Genomic DNA, 12,024 nt, shown 5'->3' on the forward strand with positions numbered 1-12,024 from the left:
CACATATATCACACAGCTTAATATCCTCTTGGCTAAACAGATTGCAAGATACAATGCACAAGATAAAGAATTCTCCCTTTCCCGGTCTTGCACAATTGACGTGGAAAATAGATCCTAGTTGCACTCAATTTGCAATCTTCTGCACTAACCTTCCTATTCTCATGAATCCAAAGCTGCACAGATATTTAAACTTCAATCAGTAGAGTATGCATTCAATACTATCACTTAAGAGCTAAAACCGAAGCAACAATTCAAAACAAGGGTAAGTTAGACAACTTGCCTATTATTTGGATGGTTGTTTCTAGCCTGCTCCAAACTCCACACTTAGGTGTTGTTGCTGCTGTCTACTCAGAAATACTTGACTCCAAATGAGATGGAACTAAATGGCAATAAAGAATATACCAAAATCAAACTGCACAAACTGTCATCTGCACATAAATCAGCAAACAAATTTAAAAAATTGGAAGTGAATGTCGTAGTAGTAAACAATTTTAAAAGTTGAAGTAAATGCAATAGCAATTTTCTCTTTTGTTATGTTGATTGCACTCCAGTTTAAGCAATCTGCACAAGAAACAATTAGCAAGTCAGTTAGGCTGAACTCTCTCAATCTGTCAATAGACTTAGGCCAAGTTAGCCTCACAAAACATAATAAAAATTTGATCTCCAACTGAACACAACTTTATATTGAACAAAACATTAGTAGGACAAACAATTGATAAAACTACAACTCTGTATATAGCTTATCTCAAACAAAAAAAATAAATTAAAAAAATAGTAAGAATGCATGATAAAAATTACAGAGTAGTAGCATAGATATACAATAATCTACCTTGGGAGTTGTAAAACTCGAGTTTCTACTTGAATAAATCCAAACTGCTAGACATCCAGAGCACAGGTTCGGATCCGTATTTGCTTTGACCCAATGTCTGTAATAACATAAGTAACATCAAAAAAATCATCAAACATTTGCAATAGAACAATTGCAAAAAAAATATATCGTAGAGACTAACAGTTAACACCTTTTCGATCCTCCCTCGCGGCTTCTAATTGGATTTCTCGACAGATGAGGTCCTTTGACATGCGATCTTTTGTAGGAACACCAAAGCACAAAGCTAGGCCCAAAATAAGCGAAATTAAAAAATGTTGTTACTAAATGATGATCAATTTCATATCTAGGGCCAAGAAAGACCAAAAGAGTTCAAAACATGAATACTGCAGAAAACTCCACATGTAGGGTAACTACTTCCAAGAGAGCAGCAAAATTAAGATGGAAGAAACACAGAACACAGAAGGAAAGGGAATTCAAAATAAAATTTACCTCCATGCTCAAAATTCATTCTCCTGGATTGGCACCCTGCAAACCAGTATATATATAAATTAAGCTCAAAAGAACAAAATGCTAGAAAATAAAAATATTATCATATTATATCCAAAAAAACAAAATATCAAAACATATAAACAAGGATCCAATATGCAAACTTATGTACAAAAGGAAAATCTGTCATACGATAAACCCTTCAACTCATGAAACCAAGTTTTACAATCAACTACGAATCACCTAAGGGAAAAAAGATTAACATAATAACCGTATTGTTCAACTGAAGATTTAGTCACAATTGGTGCAGATTTTTTCTCGCGCTAACCCATGCTAAATTCTTCATCAATTACCCAAGAAGGCTGCCAAAGGAGTTAGAATTAATATGTTGAAACAAAATAAAGCTAAACTTTGTGGACAAAATAAAGGAAAACAAAAATCACGTGCTCCACTTTTGTTGTTTTTGGACAACTTTGTGCTCCCTTAATTCAATTCTTTTGGTCTGATTTTGCAATCTTGTTCATTAACCTTCCTATTCTCATGAATCCAAAGCTGCACAGATATTTAAACTTCAATCAGTAAAGTATCCATTCAATACTATCACTTAAGAGCTAAAACCGAAGCAACAATTCAAAACAAGGGTAAGTTAGACAACTTTCCTATTTGGATGGTTGTTTCTAGCCTGCTCCAAGCTCCACACTGAGGTGTTGTTGCTGCTGTCTACTCAAAAATACTTGACTCCAATTAGACTGCAATTAAGATGGAACTAAATGGCAATCAAGAATATACCAAAATCAAACTGGACAAACTGACATATGCACATAAATCAGCAAAAAAAATTTAAAATATTGGAAGTGAATGTCGTAGTAGTAAACAAATTTAAAAGTTGAAGTAAATGCAATAGCAATTTTCTCTTTTGTTATGTTGATTGCACTCCAGTTTAAGCAATCTGCACAAGAAACAATTAGCAAGTCAGTTAGGCTAAGCTCTCTCAATCTGCCAATAGACTTACCTGACAAAGCACACTACGCTCTACTTTCTCTCTAGAAGCTTGACATACTCAAAGGATAAAACACTCAGCTGATTGTTAAGGAAATTAAGCATGGACCAAAGAATCCTGTGGATCACTACCACCACCGAATATTAGGAGTGGGCAAATCAAATCGAACTGCACTACACTATTAAAAACTACACTGAACTAAAAACTAGTTTGTCTAAACTGAGTTAAACTAAAAAATAGTTCAGACAAACTCAACTGAACTATTTTTTGTTTTATCAAATTGTACAAAATTACAATATAAACTGAACTGCACTACTAACTATACTAGTTTTGAACTGAATTGTAGTAATTTTAACCAAAAACTCAGCAATTCAGCAACACTGACATTATAATCAAGGATAAAAACCTGAAACTGGATCAATAATAGATATGCCAACAAAAATACAATATACTTAACAGGTTCATCTTAAGTTGTACTACATAGAAACTATAAATTGCACTAATATGTCATATATACAACATAAAAGCTATCTAAACATATTCAAAATGGTTCAAACAGTCTAAGAACTACTACAATATCTATTTCTATCACAAACTAAAAATTTGTCTACCTAAAGCCTAACATACTTGACAGTCTAAGTTAAAATGCAAGAATTGTAAGTACCCTATAATAAAACCTCAAGTGCCGAGTCTAAGAACTACTACAATATCTATTTCTATCACAAACTAAAAATTTGTTTACCTAAAGCCTAACATACTTGACAGTCTAAGTTAAAATGCAAGAATTGTAACTACCCTATAATAAAACCTCAAGTGCCGAAACAAGTTTTGAATGTTAAAAGGTTACAAAAGACTGAACTAGTTACTAAGAATCATTAGCAAATCAAAATATACCTGTACTACTAATAATTACAGCACTAACTAATAAAATAAGGTTAATAAAACTGCACTAGTTCTAAAATATGATTTTAACACTACCTAATAACAAAGTAACTATGCACACAACTTTAAAATCACTTAACTGAACTAACTGAACTCATATTTTATTCATAAGGGTGAAAATATAAAATGTGACTATATAAATCTAAGAAACTGGATTAAATCAAAAAAACAGCACATAACACTAAGTACTCCTACAAACACAACTTAAAAACTAACTAACCTGACACTAAGTACTCCTACAAACAAAACTTAAAAACTAACTAACCTGATTCCTACAGGTTTCAAACAACTAATGAAAGCTAGAAACAAAGTTAACTACTATAATTGATGATAGATTCGAACTTTGACCTATTCACTAAAATCTATCCACTAAAACTACGCATGTTTAAAAGCTATGCAGAATTATGACTTACTAAACCAAGGGAAATGTAACAGAAGCCATCTCAACAAGTTCTAATTGGTAAAAATTAATGTAAAAAGCTTAAAAACAATACAAATAAATACTATACAAAAATTCATTAATTTAAAACTAATCTACTAACTATAAATTAGAATGAACTTATAAAATATGAACAAACCTAATACTACTATAATCAACTAAACAATAACTAAGCAATTTCAAATTCATCTAACTATGTTATGACTACAGGTATTTACAAACTTGAAACTAAAAATACAAAAACTAGCTTATGCCTAGACTAATGCTACCGAATAGATCAAAGACAAAAAAGATCCTACAATTCTTGTTAATATTAGATTTTAAATAATGAGTTGAGCGTAGCAAACACGTGGTATTAAATATAATATATATGAAGATATCCCAAAAGAATGCAGCACCAGAAATTCCAATGCATCATATGTCAAGTATTCATCAGTAGACATCAGAATAAATGTAAAGTTTCAGCAGCTCAATGAAACATACCAAGGAATTTAATTAAGAAAGCTACCTGCATAGTCCTGTAGGAAGTCACACTCATACATTTATTCTGCAACTAAATACAAAAACTATGAAATACTTCACTTAAGAGCTAAAACAGAAGCAACAATTCAAAACAAGAGTAAGTTAGACAACTTCCCTATTTGGATGGTTGTTTCTAGCCTGCTCCAAGTATAAATCACTTGTAACAACTCCCAAACTGACTTTGCACTAGGCATCTTTAGGAATGTCTTACGCAGATTCTTTGATAGTCAACAGAGAATATAATCTTTTTGAATTTCTGCGTGAAATCAAAGGTTAAAAATATTCAAAGGCAAGTTATTTGCAGTATAGTATAGAAAAATATGATTGGAACATACTAAATTTCTATTTTTGGGGGCCTTTCAGCTTCTCAAACAATCGCCCTTCATCCATAGCCTTTGCCCGTAAACTACAAGTCTCATAATTTTCCCTAGATAAAAAAAGAAAGGAAAAGAAAAATCAACCTTAATTATCCCAAATGCATGCAAGCAAGAAGACAGTATTTAAAAATCAAAGTATGCAGACAACAACAATTGTGACAAATCTCATTCATAGACAGGACATCAAATTGCATACATCATACAAATCCTGAATGGCCCTAACATGAAGGTGGAAAATTGCATAACCCACAGGTCCCAGAATATGAGGTGTTTCGATATCTCTCTATATTATGTCAATATAAGAACAACCTCATACTTCAACATCTAGGTGTTTAACTCTCAACACATTATGCAAATTTACGCCATCATAAACTTGGAAAACTTCTAATCACACCAATTGAATTAGAAATACACTCGAGATCAATAGGACTTCAATCAAGGCTTGTAATGTGGCCAAGGTATAGGTGAGGTAAAAAGAGATAAAAATCAAGGCTAAAATCAAAGAGAGGTGTTATGAAAAATGAATGCATAAATCATTCACGAATGCATAACATAAACAATACAAGTTCTGAAATGTAAATAAACAGGAATGCATCACACAGTGAAAGAAAGTAAGGCAAGGCTCAAATCTCACAAAGGATAAAATTTGTCAAAACTAGTTCGAAACTCACATTTCATGTAAAAACTATTCAATTCTATTGAAAGAAATTGTAAAATCTAGCTAGAAACTATGAACTCAAATTAGAAACTCAATAAATCATTCACAATCAAGAACTAAAAATAGTAGACAAGTAATCATGCAAAACCTGTAAAACTCAACTAAGAACCTCAATGTATCGACCTAAACAAGTTTGAAACTATAAAAGAAAGTTAAGAGAAGTGGATAGAAACTCACTATCTAAAAACAACAAATAACTAAGAATCTCACTATCAAATCTGAAACAGAATACGAAAATTGGATAGAAACTAAACCTACACTCTTAAAACAGCAAAGATATTTTATAAAAGCAAAATAAAACTGAAATCTCTTAAAACAGTAAAAGAAACTAGCTATGAAATAGAAAAAGAAACCTCATGAGCTTCTTTCACAGTCTTTCCATCCTTTTTCTTTCTCCAATTATATCCATACTTTCTAAAGTACCTCAAAATCGTTCTATGAAATAGAAAAAGTGTACCACCTGAAATTATGAAGTAAAATTCAAAGCTTTTATGACTTTGTAAAGTCAAATTAATGATAGAAATATGATTAGAAGGATCCAATATGCAAAAATACTAGAAAATAAAAATAATATCATATCATATGCAAAAAAATAAAATATCAAAACATATAAACAAATATCCAATATGAAAACTTATGTACAAAAGGAGAATTTGTCATATGCTAAGCACTTCAACTCATGAAACAAAGTTTTTGAATCAACTAAGAATTACCTAAGGAAAAAAAGATCAACATACTAACCGTATTGTTCAACTGAAGATTTAGTCACAATTGGTGCAGATTTTTTCTCGCGATAACCCATGCCAAATTCTTCATCAATTACCCAAGAAGGCTGCCAAAGGAGTTAGAATTAATATGTTGAAACAAAATAAAGCTAAACTTTGTGGACAAAATAAAGGAAAACAAAAATCACGTGCTCCACTTTTGTTGCTTCTGGACAACTTTGTGCTCCCTTAATTCAATTCTTTTGGTCTGATTTTCCAATCCTGCACACATATATCACACAGCTTAATATCCTCTTGGCTAAAGAGATTGCAAGATACAATGCACAAGATAAAGAATTCTCCCTTTCCCGGTCTTGCACAATTGACGTGGAAAATGGATCCTAGTTGCACTCAATTTGCAATCTTGTGCACTAACCTTCCTATTCTCATGAATCCAAAGCTGCACAGATATTTAAACTTCAATCAGTAGAGTATGCATTCAATACTATCACTTAAGAGCTAAAACCGAAGCAACAATTCAAAACAAGGGTAAGTTAGACAACTTGCCTATTTGGATGGTTTTTCTAGCCTGCTCCAAGCTCCACACTGAGGTGTTGTTGCTGCTGTCTACTCAGAAATACTTGACTCCAATTGAGATGGAACTAAATGGCAATCAAGAATATACCAAAATCAAACTGCACAAACTGTCATCTGCACATAAATCAGCAAACAAATTTAAAAAATTAGAAGTGAATGTCGTAGTAGTAAACAATTTTAAAAGTTGAAGTAAATGCAATAGCAATTTTCTCTTTTGTTACGTAGATTGCACTCCAGTTTAAGCAATCTGCACAAGAAACAATTAGCAAGTCAGTTAGGCTAAACTCTCTCAATCTGCCAATAGATTTAGGCCAAGTTAGCCTCACAAAACATAATAAAAATTTGATCTCCAACTGAACACAACTTTACATTGAACAAAACATTATAGGACAAACAATTGATAAAACTACAACTCTGTATATAGCTTATCTCAAACAAAAAAAATAAGTTAAAAAAATGCTAAGAGTGCATGATAAAAATGATAGAGTAGTAGCATAGATATACAATAATCTACCTTGAGAGTTGTAAAACTCGAGTTTCTACTTGAATAAATCCAAACTGCTAGACATCCAGATCACAAGTTCGGATCCGCATTTGCTTGGACCCAATGTCTGTAATAACATAAGTAACATCAAAAAAATCATCAAACCTTTGCAATAGAACAATTGCACAAAAAACATACCGTAGAGACTAAAAGTTAACACCTTTTCGATCCTCCCACGCGGCTTCTAATTGGATTTCTCGACAGATGAGGTCCTTTGACATGCGGTCTTTTGTAGGAACACCAAAGAACAAAGCTAGGCCCAAAATAAACGAAATTAAAAATGTTGTTACTAAATGATGATCAATTTCATATCTAGGGCCAACAAAAACCAAAAGTGTTCAAAACATGAATACTGCAGAAAACATAAGGAAAGGGAATTCAAAATAAAATTTACCTCCATGCTCATAATTCATTCTGCTGGATTGGCACCCTACAAACCAGTATATATGAATTAAGCTCAAAAAACAAAATGCTAGAAAAAAAAAATAATACCATATCATATGCAAAAAAATAAAATACCAAAACATATAAACAAGGATCCAATATGCAAACTTATGTACAAAAGGAGAATTTGTCATATGCTAAGCACTTCAACTCATGAAACAAAGTTTTTCAATCAACCAAGAATTACCTAAGGAAAAAAAATTAACATACTAACCGTATTGTTCAACAAAAGATTTAGTCACAATTGGTGCAGATTTTTTCTCGCGATAACCCACGCCAAATTCTTCATCAATTACCCAAGAAGGCTGCCAAAGGAGTTAGAATTAATATGTTGAAACAAAATAAAGCTAAACTTTGTGGACAAAATAAAGGAAAACGAAAATCACGTGCTCCACTTTTGTTGTTTCTGGACAACTTTGTGCTCCCTTAATTCAATTCTTTTCGTCTGATTTTCCAATCCTGCACACATATATCACACGCCCTAATATCCTCTTGGCTAAACAGATTGCAAGATACAATGCCCTATGTCTTATGCCCTATGCCCTATGCCCTATGTCCTATGCCCTATCCCTTATCCCCTATGCCCTTTGCCCTATGCCCTATGCCCTATGCCCTATGCCCTATGCCCTATGCCCTATGCCCTATGCCCTATGCCCTATGCCCTATGCCCTATGCCCTATGCCCTATGCCCTATGCCCTATGCCCTATGCCCTATGCCCTATGCCCTATGCCCTATGCCCTATGCCCTATGCCCTATGCCCTATGCCCTATGCCCTATGCCCTATGCCCTATGCCCTATGCCCTATGGCTCATATACACATACATGGTACTCATACAATGCTAAACAATTCTTCATTCAAAATAAATAGTGTCATAAGGAGAACATAAGATTTCTTATCTGTCAATTGAAGGAGTAGCTCTTGGGAGCTAAGGGACACAGCAGTGCCAATAATGAGGGTGAGAGCGTTAGATACAACTACGACTTCATCGGGTAGTACATAATTCAAGCCTCCAAGCTACACAACAAAGAAAAATCATGATAAGACAAACAATTTTCAATTGCAGACAATTACTACAACTAATTATATTTGAAGAAACAAATCAAATGTAATATTGTACCTTAACTTTCATCTGCAACCAAACGTTTGTTACATTTTGATCGTTGACAGTTAATGGTGGACCCAAGAACTGGGTAACAGTTCCCATTTCAGCAAGTATCTTATTCTTCCTTAAAGCCAATAAAATTCAATTAGTTTTATAGAGCAATAATGAACTTGAATAATTTCATAATGAAAAAGATAAACATAATAAGTCATCGTAGATAATGAAATTTTTTCTAACAACGACAAGAAATATATGGAATTACAAATTTTAAAGAATACCATTTATGAAGTCAACCACTTTCTCCACTCCTAGTTGAGCTGCAAAGTATTTATTGTGAAGAGTCCCACAAGAAGTATAAAACAAATAGAAACACATAGTAAAACTCTCATGGTTAATTGGTTAACTACTTCCAGGCGAGCAGCAAAATTAAGATGGGAAAAACACAGAAAACAGAAGGCAAGGGAATTCAAAATAAAATTTACCTCCATGCTCATAATTCATTCTGCTGGATTGGTACCCTGCAAACCAGTATAAATGAATTAAGCTCAAAAGAACAAAATGCTAGAAAATAAAAATAGTATCATATCATATGCAAAAACATAAAATATCAAAACATATAAACAAGGATCCAATATGCAAACTGATGTACAAAAGGGGAATTTGTCATGTGCTAAGCACTTCAACGCATGAAACAAAGTTTTTCAATCAACTAAGAATTACCTAGGGAAAAAAAGATTAACATACTAACCGTATTGTTCAACAGAAGATTTAGTCAAAATTGGTGCAGATTTTTTCTCGCGATAACCCGTTCCAAATTCTTCATCAATTACCCAAGAAGGCTGCCAAAGGAGTTAGAATTAATATGTTGAAACAAAATAAAGCTAAACTTTGTGGACAAAATAAAAGAAAACAAAAATCACGTGCTCCACTTTTGTTGTTTCTGGACAACTTTGTGCTCCCTTAATTCAATTCTTTTGGTCTGATTTTCCAATCCTGCACACATATGTCACACAGCTTAATATCCTCTTGGCTAAAGAGATTACAAGATACAATGCACAAGATAAAGATTTCTCCCTTTCCCGGTCTTGCACAATTGACGTGGAAAATGGATCCTAGTTGCACTCAATTTGCAATCTTGTGCACTAGCCTTCCTATTCTCATGAATCCAAAGCTGCACAGATATTTAAACTTCAATCAGTAGAGTATGCATTCAATACTATCACTTAAGAGCTAAAACCGAAGCAACAATTCAAAACAAGGGTAAGTTAGACAACTTGCCTATTTGGATGGTTGTTTCTAGCCTGCTCCAAGCTCCACACTTAGGTGTTGTTGCTGCTGTCTACTCAGAAATACTTGACTCCAATTGAGATGGAACTAAATGGCAATCAAGAATATACCAAAATCAAACTGCACAGACTGTCATCTGCACATAAATCAGCAAACAAATTTAAAAAATTGGAAGTGAATGTCGTAGTAGTAAACAATTTTAAAAGTTGAAGTAAATGCAATAGCAATTTTCTCTTTTGTTACGTTGATTGCACTCCAGTTTAAGCAATCTGCACAAGAAACAATTAGAAGGTCAGTTAGGCTGAACTCTCTCAATCTGCCAATAGACTTAGGCCAAGTTAGCCTCACAAAACATAATAAAAATTTGATCTCCAACTGAACACAACTTTATATTGAACAAAACATTAGTAGGACAAACAATTGATAAAACTACAACTCTGTATATAGCTTATCTCAAACAAAATAAATAAATTAAAAAAATACTAAGAATGCATGATAAAAATTACAGAGTAGTAGCATAGATATACAATAATCTACCTTGGGAGTTGTAAAACTCGAGTTTCTACTTGAATAAATCCAAACTACTAGACATCCAGAGCACAGGTTCTGTTAGGGCCTGGCGAGTGTATGAGAGAAAGAAATACAGGAGGAAGATGATGGGCGAGGTCGAACGTCCTAACATGGACGAACGTTCGGAGCAAGGGGCGAGGACGAGCGAGGACGAGCAGAATATGGACGAACGTCCTAACATGGACGAGAGGACGAGCGTCCCGACGATGGGCGAGGACGAACGTCCTAACAGGAACGAGCGTCCATAATAAATAGCTGGCAAGCGGGAGGATAGGCAGATTATTACTGTAATTAAGGCAGTAATAAATAGAGTTAATAAGGACAGATTTATTCTTTCCAGATAATTATATTAAATAGGCAATTAAGTTTAATTATAATAAATTGGCAATTAGGATTATTCCTTACCATTTCTGGAAGGAGTAATTAGTATTAATTAGGCGAGGCACCTAGGGTCAGGATATGTTTTTGATTATTGGAATATTGTAAGAGAGGTTATGCTCTCGTGTGACTGAAGGAGAACCTGCTCCCAGTCATTGGTTGTGTTCGTTATTTCCAGAGTTTCAATAATAAAGAGTTTTTATTCACTTGAGTATTGTTCCGTTCACTGTGTGAAGGCAAGTTACGTGGTCAGGCACGTAACAGGTTCGGATCCGCATTTGCTTTGACCCAATGTTTGTAATAACATAAGTAACATCAAAAAAATCATCAAACCTTTGCAATAGAACAATTGCACAAAAAACATACCGTAGAGACTAACAGTTAACACCTTTTCGATCCTCCCTCGCGGCTTCTAATTGGATTTCTCGACAGATGAGGTCCTTTGACATGCGGTCTTTTGTACGAACACCAAAGAACAAAGCTAGGCCCAAAATAAACGAAATTAAAAATGTTGTTAATAAATGATGATCAATTTCATTTCTAGGGCCAACAAAAACCAAAAGTGTTCAAAACATGAATACTGCAGAAAACATAAGGAAAGGGAATTCAAAATAAAATTTACCTCCATGCTCATAATTCATTCTGCTGGATTGGCACCCTACAAACCAGTATATATGAATTAAGCTCAAAAAAAAAAATGCTACAAAAAAAAAATAATACCATATCATATGCAAAAAAAATAAAATACCAAAACATATAAACAAGGATCCAATATGCAAACTTATGTACAAAAGGAGAATTTGTCATATGCTAAGCACTTCAACTCATGAAACAAAGTTTTTCAATCAACCAAGAATTACCTAAGGAAAAAAAATTAACATACTAACCGTATTGTTCAACAGAAGATTTAGTCACAATTGGTGCAGATCTTTTCTCGCGATAACCCACGCCAAATTCTTCATCAATTACCCAAGAAGGCTGCCAAAGGAGTTAGAATTAATATGTTGAAACAAAATAAAGCTAAACTTTGTGGACAAAATAAAGGAAAACGAAAATCAGGTGCTCCACTTTTGTTGTTTCTGG

General features: G+C 33.5%; 2 long non-coding RNA genes across 13 annotated transcripts; both read right to left on the bottom strand.

Annotated features, from left to right (window-relative positions):
- Positions 1 to 286: 286 nt before the first annotated feature.
- Positions 287 to 10,256, bottom strand: LOC148195265 (uncharacterized). Of its 12 annotated transcripts, XR_015780970.1 has the most exons (20): positions 9,985 to 10,255; positions 9,455 to 9,877; positions 9,189 to 9,224; positions 8,985 to 9,023; positions 8,722 to 8,830; positions 7,817 to 8,618; positions 7,553 to 7,588; positions 7,319 to 7,411; positions 7,129 to 7,225; positions 6,585 to 6,861; positions 6,227 to 6,477; positions 6,055 to 6,145; positions 5,667 to 5,773; positions 4,554 to 4,645; positions 1,768 to 4,474; positions 1,587 to 1,677; positions 1,319 to 1,354; positions 1,020 to 1,112; positions 830 to 926; positions 288 to 561 (listed from the first exon to the last, which is right to left on the bottom strand). It is a non-coding gene; the product is annotated as an uncharacterized LOC148195265 (long non-coding RNA). The 12 variants fall into 12 exon arrangements; XR_015780972.1 differs by having other exon boundaries at positions 287 to 561; positions 1,319 to 4,474; positions 6,236 to 6,299; positions 6,454 to 6,477; positions 9,985 to 10,256; XR_015780971.1 differs by having other exon boundaries at positions 287 to 561; positions 1,319 to 4,474; positions 6,227 to 6,299; positions 6,454 to 6,477; positions 9,985 to 10,256.
- A 729-nt stretch (positions 10,257 to 10,985) lies between these two features.
- LOC148195266 (uncharacterized) lies at positions 10,986 to 11,965 on the bottom strand. The gene is made up of 3 exons (XR_015780661.1): positions 11,829 to 11,965; positions 11,564 to 11,599; positions 10,986 to 11,422 (listed from the first exon to the last, which is right to left on the bottom strand). It is a non-coding gene; the product is annotated as an uncharacterized LOC148195266 (long non-coding RNA).
- Between the last annotated feature and the right edge of the window lie 59 nt (positions 11,966 to 12,024).

The sequence above is a fragment of the Vigna umbellata genome, chromosome 7 (assembly GCF_029865625.1).
Source record: "Vigna umbellata cultivar VRB3 chromosome 7, Vumbellata_1.0, whole genome shotgun sequence".
Classification (NCBI taxonomy): domain Eukaryota; kingdom Viridiplantae; phylum Streptophyta; class Magnoliopsida; order Fabales; family Fabaceae; genus Vigna; species Vigna umbellata.